At 35.4% G+C, this 13,676-nt stretch overlaps 1 long non-coding RNA gene across 1 annotated transcript; it reads left to right on the top strand.

Moving 5' to 3' along the window:
- The first annotated feature begins 12,656 nt into the window (after positions 1-12,656).
- On the top strand, positions 12,657-13,418 carry LOC122144637. Its single transcript, XR_006159792.1, has 3 exons — positions 12,657-12,686; positions 12,837-12,946; positions 13,116-13,418. It is a non-coding gene; the product is annotated as an uncharacterized LOC122144637 (long non-coding RNA).
- Positions 13,419-13,676: the final 258 nt, after the last annotated feature.

The following is a 13,676-nucleotide window of genomic DNA, read 5'->3' as shown; positions in this document are numbered from 1 at the left end:
ATACCCTACTTATCAGTACTGCCACTAAATCTACATCTGTACCATGCAGTTTACCGGTGGATCTCTCACAAACAGCTATGGAACAGAATAATGATCAAGAAATCCAATAATTAGCAACCAAAGTCGGAGAGCAATCTACCGAATATGTGTTGGGAGTTCATTATGTGATTCTGGGGCCAGAAGATATGTGCTTTCATAAAATAAAGCAAACAAAAACAGAATGTGCATTATCATCCTTTCCTTTCTGTGAATTTTTTTTATGGAGAGCAACGCCACACTTCTGTTTTAAAGGGGTGCTATTATGCTTTTTCACTATTTCAGCTTTAGTTCGTCTGTAATGCTGCTGTTTGAGCATAAAAAAGATCTGCAAAGTTACAAAGCTCAAAGTCCAATGCAAAAGGAGATAATTCAATTTGACTAATGGGATGAGACCTGCTTGTGTTGCACTAGAGAAGGCAACGAGTGTTATAACTATGTCGGAGACATGCTAGCTTTCCCAAGGCATACAAGCTTAGAGTGGTTACAATCATCCTGGTTTAATCGTGCTCAAATTGATTTGATTTTGACTCAATATTTACACTGAAGCTCACAGCAGGTGGCTATGACAAGGGGAATGACATTTCTGGACCAGGTGCTGAGTGGAGCCAATCACAACACACACTGGCCCAGCTAACCAATCACAACACATTTTGTATTTCAGAAGGTGGGCCTTCATTTGATACAGGAACTCTACGAGACGTTCATGCCAGACTGGGGAGAGAGTTGTCACCTTGTAATAATGTAAAATATGTCAAAAATTGTTTTTTCGAACAACCCAAGCATCCCATTTTGACCCAGGGCTTGAAAACCTGTGCCCTAGGCTAGTTAGCTCCATGCAGAAACTTCTGAACGATGCTCTTAGTTGTGGCATCACCGTTTAGTGACATCATTGAATGCTCCGGGAAAACGTATTGTCAATGTTGGTCACAGTGCGTTTTAATTGCTATTTCGAATCCAGCAATTATTTATTTACAAATTATAAGCTCTGATTATGACAGGTATGGTATAGCCTACATTTACGCGGCTTTGTACTGGTTTGCCGGTTGGTTACGAATTTCCACATATTCAATAATATTTAGGCAATGTTTCTTTTCCTAAAACCTCACCATCGAACCCTCTAATTTCGCAGGTTTATTTTATTGTCATTCACTTTTTATCACTGTTTTCACATCTCTTACTGTGGTAAACATGCAGGAAGGGAAATTAAAGATTTTATGGCCATGAATTAAGAATTCATTCGATTTATTAATTTGTTCCCTCATTTTAGTTAAATCATGGGTTATTTAAGGAACAAAATTAATAATCATTCTAAATGCATTTTAACAGACTGAATCACACAGTGAAAGAACGCACTATAAATGTATGCGAGCGCACTATTCTAATCTACTAGACTTTACGGTACTCTGTAGGAGTGTTTTGTTTCGTTTTTGGCAAAATACTGATAATGTCAAATGGTACATCGTTGCAACAACAGTTTTGCGATATTATTGCAGACGATATATATTGCACACCCTGCACCACTGTCTTTTTGGCTAATTTCTGCACAACCTTTTGCTAAACTGTCAAAGCTTCATTTTAACCAACAATGCAAATATTCACCTCACCTTTACATGCTTGCGATGTAGAGCTGCGTGTTTAATTGAAATCATCATAAAATCAAGATTTGAGCATGCGCGATTTCTAAATCGCTTTATAGCACGATTTTCCGCAGCCTCGACCTCCTGCAGTATGCTGTCCGAACCAATCAGAATGCAGCGCACCTAAATGAAACACGAGAACAGAGCACACCAGGCATACAGACGTAGCACCAGGTTCACACACTCTGTATGTGGTGCATATGTGGTATGTATTTTTTCCGCGCCCATGTTAACGGATCACAGCTTTCACACTGCATGCGGTTGTGGAGTCCATTTCTGCTGTGCTGCACACGCTGAATTAAAGTGACAGCGAATTGTTTGCAGAAAATTAACATGGATTGACACGGAAATGTAGTAATAAATACATATAATTTATGTGTACTGTTTCACAGTCAACATGGTTTTTTGGCTAGATTTAAAACAAGGAAAAGTGCACTTTTAGATAAACAAGGCAATAATAGATGGCACCCGTGGAGGTAGGAAAACAAAGTTATATTTGTTGAGTTAAACGTGAATATGTCTATGGAAGATTGTGTTACTGTTTTGTGATAAAATAGAATCACAATGCTGGAAAAGCATTTTCAGAAACAACATTTGGATTTGAAATCAAAATAATGGATAAATGTTGTGTTTGTGGTAAACGGCCATGGATCAGGAACGGACTGCAAACACGTCCTGTGCAAAAGCAAAATGAGTCCATGCTACTTCTGCACCGCATACACATACTGTTTACACACTGCAGATGGAGTACATGTGAACCTGGCGCAAAACTCTATTTCAACACCTCAGGCACCGCTATTATGAACTCTATGACCAATGCATGGCAAAAAAAAAAAAAAAAAAAAAAAAACAATCCCTGGACTCTTTTGTCACACCTTTACTTAATGATTATTCTGCCTTATGTCTGTTATTGAGACATCTTACAATTTTTGATAAAGCACTAATTGGTTTCCTTTTGGTAATATGTTTCAAATTCACACTGAATGCATTAATGACTGTAAAGCATGTCTGTGTGTGTCAAAAACGTGAATAAAATTGAAATTAATCAGAAATTGCGAGTTTTTTTGTCCATATCGCACAGCTCTATTGCGAAGGGTTGATTTTGAGATTTTATAAGCTGCTAGTTTGGTCTCCCTAGGCAAACACAGCTTACACTGCATAATAGAGCATCAATATGGCCAGGGCTTCACTTCATTTCCTACGATTTTCAACCTCTGCAGAATACGATGGGATTTCGTTTTCAGCTGGGCCTACACCATAACACCTGTCTTGTCTGTCTGCATCTTTCTTGTGATTTTAGTGCCAGTTTGTTCTCCTGCCCATTATTTACTGCAGTAGTTTCCAGTAGTTTTTTTTTTTTTTTTTTGTTTTTTTTTTTGTAATTGTGTTTTTAAAATGTAGCAAAATACAATACTTCAAACAAAATATACTTAAGTAAAATTGCAGATTTAAAAATATTCTTTAAAAAGTAGAAGTACACAAAAAAGCTACTCAATTACAGTAACACAATTAAATATAATTCGTTACTTTCCACCTATAGAATTTTCTATGTTAAGGGATAAAATGGATGTAGGCAGTACAGTAAGACATGCCTGTTTGGTTAAGGGAAAGCATGGCTTTCACTTACCTAACCTTACTGCAAATGGCGTTCGGATTGAGAAAGAACCGCTAGATTTAAATCAGCACAGCCAGCGAAGGATCAAACGCAGCTGTTTTGAACAAGCGCACTTTTATTTAACAGCCAAAAATGGTTGTTCCATTGTCTGTTGAGGAAGTACAGACGTTACGCTCGTTGATAGCAGAGGAGCTGGACAAGCGAGAGCTTGATGGGGCAACACGGAATGAAAAAGTTTTTCAGGAATCACGGCAGTAGAGGTGACGCAACTATAACAACATGTGAATAATCCCACCCACTCTAAAGCAGAATTTAACTACAGTAGAAACGCAAACTGAGCCGTGCCGAGCCTAATCGTACCACACAGTGGAAAAGCGCCATTTGTAAATAGTTTAACTAGTGGTGAAATTATGGGCTGTTGTTAAATCCTAATACTAGTTGTTTGGTTTGTAGAAGAAATCTTTTTGTTTCTGTCTCTCCGTCTTTCTTCTTTACCATAAAATAATTTATTGATAATTATTGTTTAAATTAATATAATTAATACTTTTGACATCCATTTTCTCAAAAATGGTTTTAGAGGCTGAAATGTAAAGTTTATCATTTTATAAAACTTTTTGTTTATGTGAAAACTTGTATCTGAACCGTAAATTATGCTTTTTACAGTAATTTTACAGTTTAATATGGTACTATAGACATTGCCCTACCCTGCTCTTATGGTATTAATTTTATTTTTGCAGGTCTTAAAAAGGTCTTAAATTTGAGCTTAAAAATCCTGCAGAAACCCTGTGCATGTATTCAGCATATTTGTTTGGATTGTGATTCAAATGCAGTGGTTGTCTCTAATTTTCAGTGGAAAGAGCACAGGCAAAGCCTTATTTATTTGATTAGATTTGTTTTAAAAATTCAGTTTAGTTACGTTATTTGACACATTTCTGTTTCACAAAGAAATGTGCAGCATTTTGTCCAAGCAATAATAAAAAGACACCTTTTAATTTAGAATTAGTCTTAAATCTTATTTTGTGATTCAAATGGAGTGGTTGCCTCTAATTTTGAATGGAAAGATCACAGGCAAAGCCTTTGTTTATGAAGAGGTTTTTTGTCTTATTTGTTTGAGATTTTGGGGTTTGTTTTAAAATTTACATTTAGTTTTGTTATTTGACATATTTCTGTTTCACAAAGAAATGTGCACCATTTTGTCCAAGCAATAATAAAAGGACATCAATCTGTCTTAATTAATTTTTCTTAAATCTAATTTTGTTTAAATAATTGTGAGATAATCAAATTGTGGAATCAGTATCGTGAATCGAATTGAATTGTGAGTTGAGTAAATCGTTACATGCCTTAAGACACAGCACACGTTGTGACATTAAGTAAAAAACATATGGTTATGATTGTGGCTTTGGCCTGGCAATGTTCAATGTAGACTTCTATTACTAGTCAAGCTTGATAGATCCACCCCCCCACCCCCTTTGCTTTTCTGTAGTACATTATAAAAATGATTTCTCCCCTCGTTCTGGGTTTTGAACTCAAGTACTCTTCTTGTGTGTGTGTCCCCGAGATAGTGTGCTTCTATAGAGCCCTGGCTATAATATTGAAGCAGCTTTGAAATAGTGAACAGTCGCCTGCATTTGCCAGTGAAATCCATTCAAACATGCTTGCTTATGTCTTTGCATGAACAGATTGTGAGCTCAGACCTTATAAACATTAAAGACAAGACACTTGGGTTTTGTGTTTATTAAATTAGCGCTGTAGGATGATGTCATAGTCTCTTGTGTTTTGGTTATTTTATTATTTAGAATATGCTGTTTTTGGTTGGTTATGTGGCAATATGCAGGATTGTTTCTTATTTTGTTTCCTTGCATATTTTTGAGACAGGTTTAAATCTAGCTTGCGTCAGTCTAATTTGTGACTGAGTGGTTGTCATTCTAGAGAATGTGCTACCTTATTATGAATAAATTAGTCAGTGCTAGAGCTAAACATATACCAGTGGACTTTTATATATAAGTGTAAAAGATTAATTCAATATCTTGTATTTTGAATTGCAGGTCTGATGAGTGGGTTTTAAAGGGAATTTCTGGATACATTTTGGGCCTCTATCTGAAGAAAACCTTTGGAATCAATGAGTATCGTCACTGGATTAAGGAGGTATATTCACTTTCGAGATTCGCGATTGCACTCTATACTCTACTCTATTAGCGGCAGTACTTACCACACATTTTGCAAATCATTCGCCATCATCCCCATCATCCACCCCCCCCACCCCCCCCCAGATCCCCGATGTCATCGCATATCGTGACGTTTTTTACTGTAGACATCGCCCAACACTAGTTTGAACAATGAATCGATCCTGGCATGCAGCCTGCTCTGTGTTCGGATGTACAGTAGGTAGACAACCAAAATGGGTAATACCGCCGCCGCAGGGGCCACGGCATTAACTGCAAGTCAAGGTGGCGCAAAGGGACGGATTGTGAACTGAATGTAATTATAAAATGAAAGGAAGACGTAAAACAACAATAACATTATAATATACATTATAAAATCCTTAAAAGCCATTAAAAATAGGATAGTCTTAGGCTACAGTCTACTCATCAAAAATGTAAAAAATTCTTGGTTAAAAAAATAATAATAATAATCTTCAGGTTCCATTTGCAGAGCGAAATGAGAACAGTCCAGCATTTACAAATAATTCTTATTCACTCTGTTATTATTCTTCATTTTTCAAACTGCTAACTCTTTGCATTTTTGAATTAGCTATGCCTTTACTGTGTGACCAAAAATTGTGAATTGTGACTTTGATCGCGCTGGTGCCTCACGCTCACATATCTGGAAACAGCAGTCGTTCACCGAGCCACTTTGGCATATTTTTGCTCATTATGATTTTTTTTTTCGTCGATACTGAAACACGTGTGAAATCCAAAGCCTATTTTACCTAATGAATAAGAGTTTAGCTTCAAATGGGCAACATGTTTGGATTTGTCCTGAATGAGAGAGATAAGCCCAACCTTACCTTATGTATCGCTTTAAATTATTTTTAATTATTATTATTTTTTTGTTAATAAGCCTATATTATTATATACTGCAATTATATTTATCCATTAGAATTATATATTTGTAATTCTTGTTCTGTTCTGATAAATTTGTTAAATTTAAAGGATTTGTTTTACGGGAGTGACGGGAACTAAAAATATCCTGTTGGTACATTAGCCTATAGCATTATTAGGCCTGCCTTTATTATTTCTGAATGTAATAAAATGCAACACTCACAAACGTAGTTTTTTTTTTTATCGTGTTTTCGTGTATGTTTTTATCCAGCTTTATTTTTACGTTGCATCTAAAAATGACTTCACATTCACTTTGTGACAAAAACAAATATAACTTCAGATCTGCCTCTCGCGTTGCTCAGCTGTGGACGATTTCAAAAAGTTTGATATAAAGGTTGCGGTCACATTTTATACAGGAATTGTTCATTTAAAAAAAAAAAGAAATAAACAAAAAAACAAAAAACAAATCAAATTATATTGTTAGTTTTATGCTAACATGCAATCAAGGTCTTCAGATACTTTATAAGATACAAGTTCATTTAGGCTGATTAACATGCACTGTGACATTTTACCGTTTCAACTTAGAAACTCCTTGAGATTTTAAAGTCAGTTTAATAGTATTGAAATTCAAGTTGAATCTAGTATAAAAAAGGTTTTAATTGCTTAAATTATTTGTATGAATTAATAAGTTAGCATGACTTTTTCATCATAGCTTTTTTTTACGAGCTGTATTCATTTTCTGAAACCAAGCACCCACTTTTTTCCTTTTTAAATCTATTAATCGCTCGCATATGTTACGGAGAGTCAGAGACGTTCGGATCCATTTGCAGAACTTTATTAAGAGTATGGTCGGACAGGCAGTAATCAGGAACGGCGTCAGGTATGTCAGGGATATCCAGAACCATAAACAGTAACAAGCAGAGGTCAGGGCAGGCAGCAGAGAATCAGAGTCGGTATAAACAATCCAAGATCAGACACGGGAAGAACAAACACACAGGGAAACCGCTTGGAAATGCTAGACAGGGCTAAACAAGACTTCGCAGTGTGGTGGTGTGAGTGTGCTGCTTATATGGGTGTGTGTGTATTAGCTGCAGGTGTGTAATCAGATGCAGGTGTGTGTGTGTGTGTGTGTGTGTGTGCAATCAGTCCCAGGAATGAGGCAGGATGGGAAATGGAGTTCTGATATACTCCATTTATATCAGATATATCAAGTTTTCAACTAAAATATTATTTCGACCCTATAGCCTGTGAATAAATAAAATGCATACTTTTCAATGAAAGAACACTTAGAGAGTGTAGGTTGATCTGGTGTTTGGATTTGTACTTCAATATAATGAGCTCCAAGTTTTTTAATCTCTATTTAACAGCATTAGCTCAATGAAATATGTCTTTCTTCAGGTAGACTGAATGTTTTCCCGCCTTGCTAAATGTTGGGTTCTTGATCAATGAGTTGTATTCGCCTCAAACTGATCTTGTAAAATCAAACCGCGGACGGTGAAGCTGGGTCAGTTAGTGCGAGTCGCGCGCTGTGAAGCGGGAGCAGCTGATGGAGGACTCCGCTTGGTCTTAAAGCCTGCCTCAAACACCTACGTTCACAAATAACAATGATTTTTGCAAAAAATAAATGATTAATTATCAATTACATACAATTTCCCATTTAATAATAATCACTCCCCTCCGCGTTCATTGATACCAGAAACACTGCTCCGCCTTCACTCCGTGGCTAAAGTTGAAATGTTATTTTCATAACGTAGCCTATAAAAATAAATAAATAAATAAAATAACAGGAGAGTTTCAAAGGGGATTAGGCTATTGTGTGCAAACTTTTTTTCCTACCAAACGCCAAACGCCATGATTTAAACTTCACATTATTCAACTAATTGCAGGTTAATATTAAATTTACATCTATAATCCATAATGAGCCTTAATAAATTCCGCGCTCAAGCACATGCATTAAGTTTGCCACAAAGCACAGGCAGAAGTAGCCTAATAATTGTGAAAAAGGAGACATTTTAATTATTTATTAATAAACAAATGTTTTCTTGTTGGCTGCAAGATGAAATTCACAGTGCTGACTCTCTCCTTTAAAGAGAAATGAAACCTTCACAGATTACAAAATGCTTTCGTTCTGAATTGATTCGTTTAAAAGACATTTCAAGCTTTCTGTAGATATATTTCTAATGTATGTGAGACACCCCAATTTTCAGTTATTTCATTATTAGGAAAAAAATCACGTGATCGAGAGGGTGCCTCCCTGTCATGCATGCGCATTAATAATTTTCGCACAAACACTTGAATATGAATAATAATTAAAATTTTGCATATGTATTACAAAGTAAAGTTATCCAAAATAAAACCAAACAAGATTTGTAATGAAGATAAAATATGTAGACAAATAAGAATATATGCTGCACGTGCACTCAACATCATGCGCTCTGAGCAAATCTTGCACTCTGATATTTTACGGAATATTATACAAACCTGCATTTAAATGCGGCTGCAATTTATTTATTTATTTTATTTATTTATTTATTTTTACTTTACTTAAATTATATGAAAGCAAGCAAAGAAGGCCCCCTTTAAAATCACTGAAGTTGTCAGTTGAAGCTCTTTTTTACATCGTGTGCATTTTGTTGATTATAATGAGAGAACTTGAGTTTATACATGAAGACATTTTATTAATCCGTCCATTCTTTAGAGTTTCAATGATTTAGTTAAATCGTGCAGGTTTAATTTATTCGTTTCTTGTTTTAATTAGGCCTAAATAATGGGAGTGAAATTATACAATGCCTCACATTTTTACTAAAATAAAGAAAATAATTTATAAAACATGCAAGCCTAGCTCACAATAGGCTACCACTTTCATTGCTCCGATGCAAAGTAAACCACAATTTCTTTTGAATAATATAACACATAATTCATATTATATAAATAATACTGCACACCTATTAAATGTGTCAAATATAAAATACGGTGTAGGAAAATAAGCACAGGTAAAATATAAGCACAGGGCTCATAGGCTTGACATTTATCCTGCTTGAATTTGTTCTAAGAAACGCACATATCTTCATGAGGATTAAACGTTCATCTGTGAACATTAAATATTTTAATTAGCCTACAGAGTTTTTCTTTCATTTTCCCCGACTGCAGTCAAATGTAACACGTCAGTGAGGCAAAGCTGACGTCTTTTTGCGAAAATGTGCTTTGATGCGCTTGTTTGATAACTTGTGATTAAAGCGCCACTCAGCGGTCAAAAGCTGCAAATGCACTTTGCCGACGCGGCCACTACTGTACAGGCTCACAGGCATCCTTACACAGAATGCCAGCTTCAAGATGAAACAAAAGCGAAATGGCATAATTTTATATTTGAAGAGAGTGTCCCAGAAAAAACTTTTTTTGCTGGACTGCTTTTCAAACCTTGGCCAATACGAAGCTGGACTCGCATCAAAATTGCATTTAAAGGATGGAACTGTATCTACAATTCGTCCAAAAGATGTCAGTAATTTTTTAAATATAATTCTTGTTTGTTTCATTTGGTAATTGTTAGCAAACACCAACTTCTGAGGTAGTTGATTGTACTAAGAGTGTCAAACTAGGCCTACTGGGCTTATGTGAGGTAGAAGCTTACAATACAAGCGTGCTAACGTTAGTTTTTTAACGTTAGTAAGTTGTGAAAGTAACAGTCCACAATATGGTTGGCTAGCATTATTCGTTTGATAGCTTAGGTCTGAGAGAAGATTTTGCTGTTATTTAGCACTCTAAATTGATGCAAGACGTGAAACCTAGCATATGGTAAAGAGGATGAACCATATAAACTTATTAAAAAAACAACAACAACAGTTGAGTCACAGGGCAAAGATGGTACAGTTTGTCTGTGTGAATATTAGCGTATGTATTAGCATGTTTAGCTGGGTGAAAGCTATCAGTATTTTCTCCATTTGCTGTTTGACAGTAAATTGGCTACTCCAATGCTAGCATGTGTGGCAAAATGAGAAAACTTTCCACATTAGCGTAAGCATTGCCCCAGATAAACATACTAAGACAAGCTCATATACTAACATCCATACAGACAAGCTATGCTTTGCTCTGTGAGTCAGTTAAACAGTGTCGTAAAATGAATGGGTGGGGTGAACAGTGGCTCAATAGCATTTAAAGAGGCATGCACCAAAATGGGTCACTGTGAACAGAGCTGGTTTTGACCAGGTAAAAGGGGTGTTGTTGTCACAAACCGCTGAGGAATTGTAACCAAAAAAATGTTACAGAAATTTCAGAAATACCCTAAAGAAACATGACAGCTTGTCACCTTTAAATGAAACTAGAGAGGTTTCTGTTCCTTAATTGACAGCCTAGTAACACTGACATTTAGAAGGCCCAGAAAACCAGTGTTAATTTGACAGCAAATTTTGATTTAGTTTTAGTCGTAGTCTTTTGACTAAAATGCCATTTACTTTTAGTCATATTTTAGTCATCTGAATTGTTTTTGGTTTTAGTCGACTAAATATCATAAGATTTTAGTTGAATAAATATCATAAGATTTTAGTCGGCTAAATCTACAGTAAATTTAGTCGGCTGAAATCTAATGGGTATAGTTACAGTGCATTTATTAAGCATTTCTAATATTATTATTATATAGGTTTGATATTAAGGTTTTATCATGATAGACAACGATTAAACTGCGGTGACACACAACATGCCTTTTATGTAAAAAAGTAAATAAAAACCACTTCTCATAAAGATAAAAAACATGGTCTTCTTTTTAATTAAATACAGATGGTTATATAGGCTAATTATACATTCTTTATAGCAAATTGTTTACCATATTCTTCATTCTTTCAAGCAGACATATTTATTTCTATAAATAAATTTAGATTAATCTTTAGGGCAACTAAATCTCTCCATCCAATATTGACACAATCATAAACAATAACTACAAATACAACCTTGATTAACATCAGTGACTCAGACAATAGCAACTACATTAGGCTGCTATCCCTTTAAAAACAGAATGCACAGCTGCAATGGATGCAATATACTGATACACATTCTCCCTGCTGTTTATGTTCACTTAAGACGTAATTAACTGTGTTTACGTGAATACTCGTCAAAACGGACAATTCAGCGTCATTTTGTGTGTAATTCTCCGTTTTATGCGACGTAAAAGAGTACTCGCGTGCTGTGAGACGCACTTTCTGTCTGTGTACACTTCAGTGTCTGCGCTCGGAAAAATCGGACCGAATTGAGTTCTCTCTTGCATTATCAGATTTATCCAAACGTCTGCTCTTCTCTTACTCTCACATATTGACATTTTTTAACGTTTTATGCGACGTGCAGCAAGTGTATGTTAGCTTATGTCCCGCTGGTTCATATGTAGGCTACACATCTAACCAGCAGATTCGTTTTGAATAAATCTCTTCCCAAATCGTCCCTCCCTAACATTTTCTTCTCGTTTTTATTTGTTTGACGAAAATGTCAATAGATTTGCGTCATAGTTTTTGTCATTTAAAAAGAGTTTTAGTTCATTATTGTCTCGTTGTCGTGAAAATCAATGAAATTAACACTGCAGAAAAGGTAGTAAAATCATCATGGAAGTAGTTCGTTACTCCAGTGGTTCAACTGTAATTTTCTGAAACGAATGCTGTTTGTGTGCCTAAATAAACATAAGTAATGACTATTTTCACAACTTTCTTCACTTCCGCTTCAATCTTCAATGCCTTTTCATGAGAGCTGTAGCTATCCTGTTGCTCTTTGATGAGATATTGAGGTCTTATGAAGCAAAACGATCGGTATTGATATATCGTCATGAGCCAAGGGTATTAATTTTGTTCCTTTATATGCTTCTTCCTTTGTTTTGTTTTTTATTTTGTTTTTTTCTCTCCAAGACGGCAGCCACTGACGTGTGTTTTATGAATCACCAAGGACCACGGTTTTCAGCTAAAAAAAAAAACTTATTTCCAGTTCTACTCAAGAGAAACACATACTGTACATCTTGGATGGCCTGAGGCTGAATAAATTAACAGCAAAATTTTTTTTTGTTGAGTGAACTACCCCTTTAATATGTGATTCATAAATGCTTATAAACAGCCAATGTGCTAGTAATATGCATGCTATTGAGCAACTAGTTCATAGTGAGAATAAACTGAAGTGTTACCAAAATTTATTTTGCATTTAGGAAATATAGTAAGTCTGAGATCACGAATATTGTAGTTGTTTAATATATTAAAACCTTTGACTCAGCCTCAGAGTCCAGAGTGGGGTGGTAAAAATTTTGGAAGTTTTGCCTTCAACAGGAAAATAAATGTTTTGGAACTTGAGGTCGGTCAGGATTACACATCATTTGGCACACAGAAATATGTGGTGAGTGACTGCAGTGAGAAAATCAAATGGAAAATTTTGTGAGAGAATGTATGGATGAATAAAAGAAAAAGTTTCATATGGGTAGTGAAAGCAGTCTGACAATGATTATGTGCATATTTAAAGCTTACACTTGCTTTTGTTTTTTGTCAGGGCCCTATTAAAGTGACAGTGCAAGAACTGGATGGGTCATTTAACCACACATAACAGATAGAGGAGAACAGTCTCAAACATGACATTCCCTGCCACTCCAAAAGCAGAAGGTATGACACTTGCTTTCAGAACAAAATTCATTCCTGAATCTAATCAGTGTTTCCTGTTAAGTGTTGCATTTAAAATTGTCATCCAGCACTTGGCATGATTAAGGTAATTTTTAAAATGTATTTATTTGTTTGTTTGTTTGTATCCGTATTTATTCTCTCTCTCTGCCAGGAACAACAAGAAGAAAATCCCTCTGATGAATGGAGAGGAAGTTGACATGGACTTGTCAGTCATGGAGTATGCTGTTTTTGTGTTTTATGATTTTATACTGTACATACAGATCAATGAATGTTCCAACTTTTAAGTGCACAACACTTAGGAATTACAGGCATATTTGAGTAACAGCACTCTTAACTTCTTGCTACATGTAAACCTGCACATACACTTAGTTTTTAACCCTCTGGAGTCGATCCGTGTTAAGGCATTTTCTCCTGATAACTCCGAAAATAACTTAAATTACACTTTCAGTTTTGATCGTACAGATAAGAGCAATAAATCAATAGAATCTGTAAAGGGTCTACTTTTATTTGTATCCACCACATAATAACAAAACTTTGTGCATTTATAAAATAAAGAAAAAACAAACAAGGTGCGCTGTCTGCAGCCTTGGTCTGCGGAGATCTTCATTTAGAAACGTGAAAAGTTAAAATGAACTGTAACTCAGTAAATACTCAACGAAGAGACATGATAGATACATCTATATAAAGCTTGACATGTCTACTTTCAAACTAA

This window comes from Cyprinus carpio, unplaced genomic scaffold, assembly GCF_018340385.1.
Source record: "Cyprinus carpio isolate SPL01 unplaced genomic scaffold, ASM1834038v1 S000006746, whole genome shotgun sequence".
Lineage (NCBI taxonomy): Eukaryota > Metazoa > Chordata > Actinopteri > Cypriniformes > Cyprinidae > Cyprinus > Cyprinus carpio.
The sequence above is the reverse complement of the archived record's forward strand: the minus strand, read 5'-3'. Positions and strand labels throughout refer to the sequence as shown.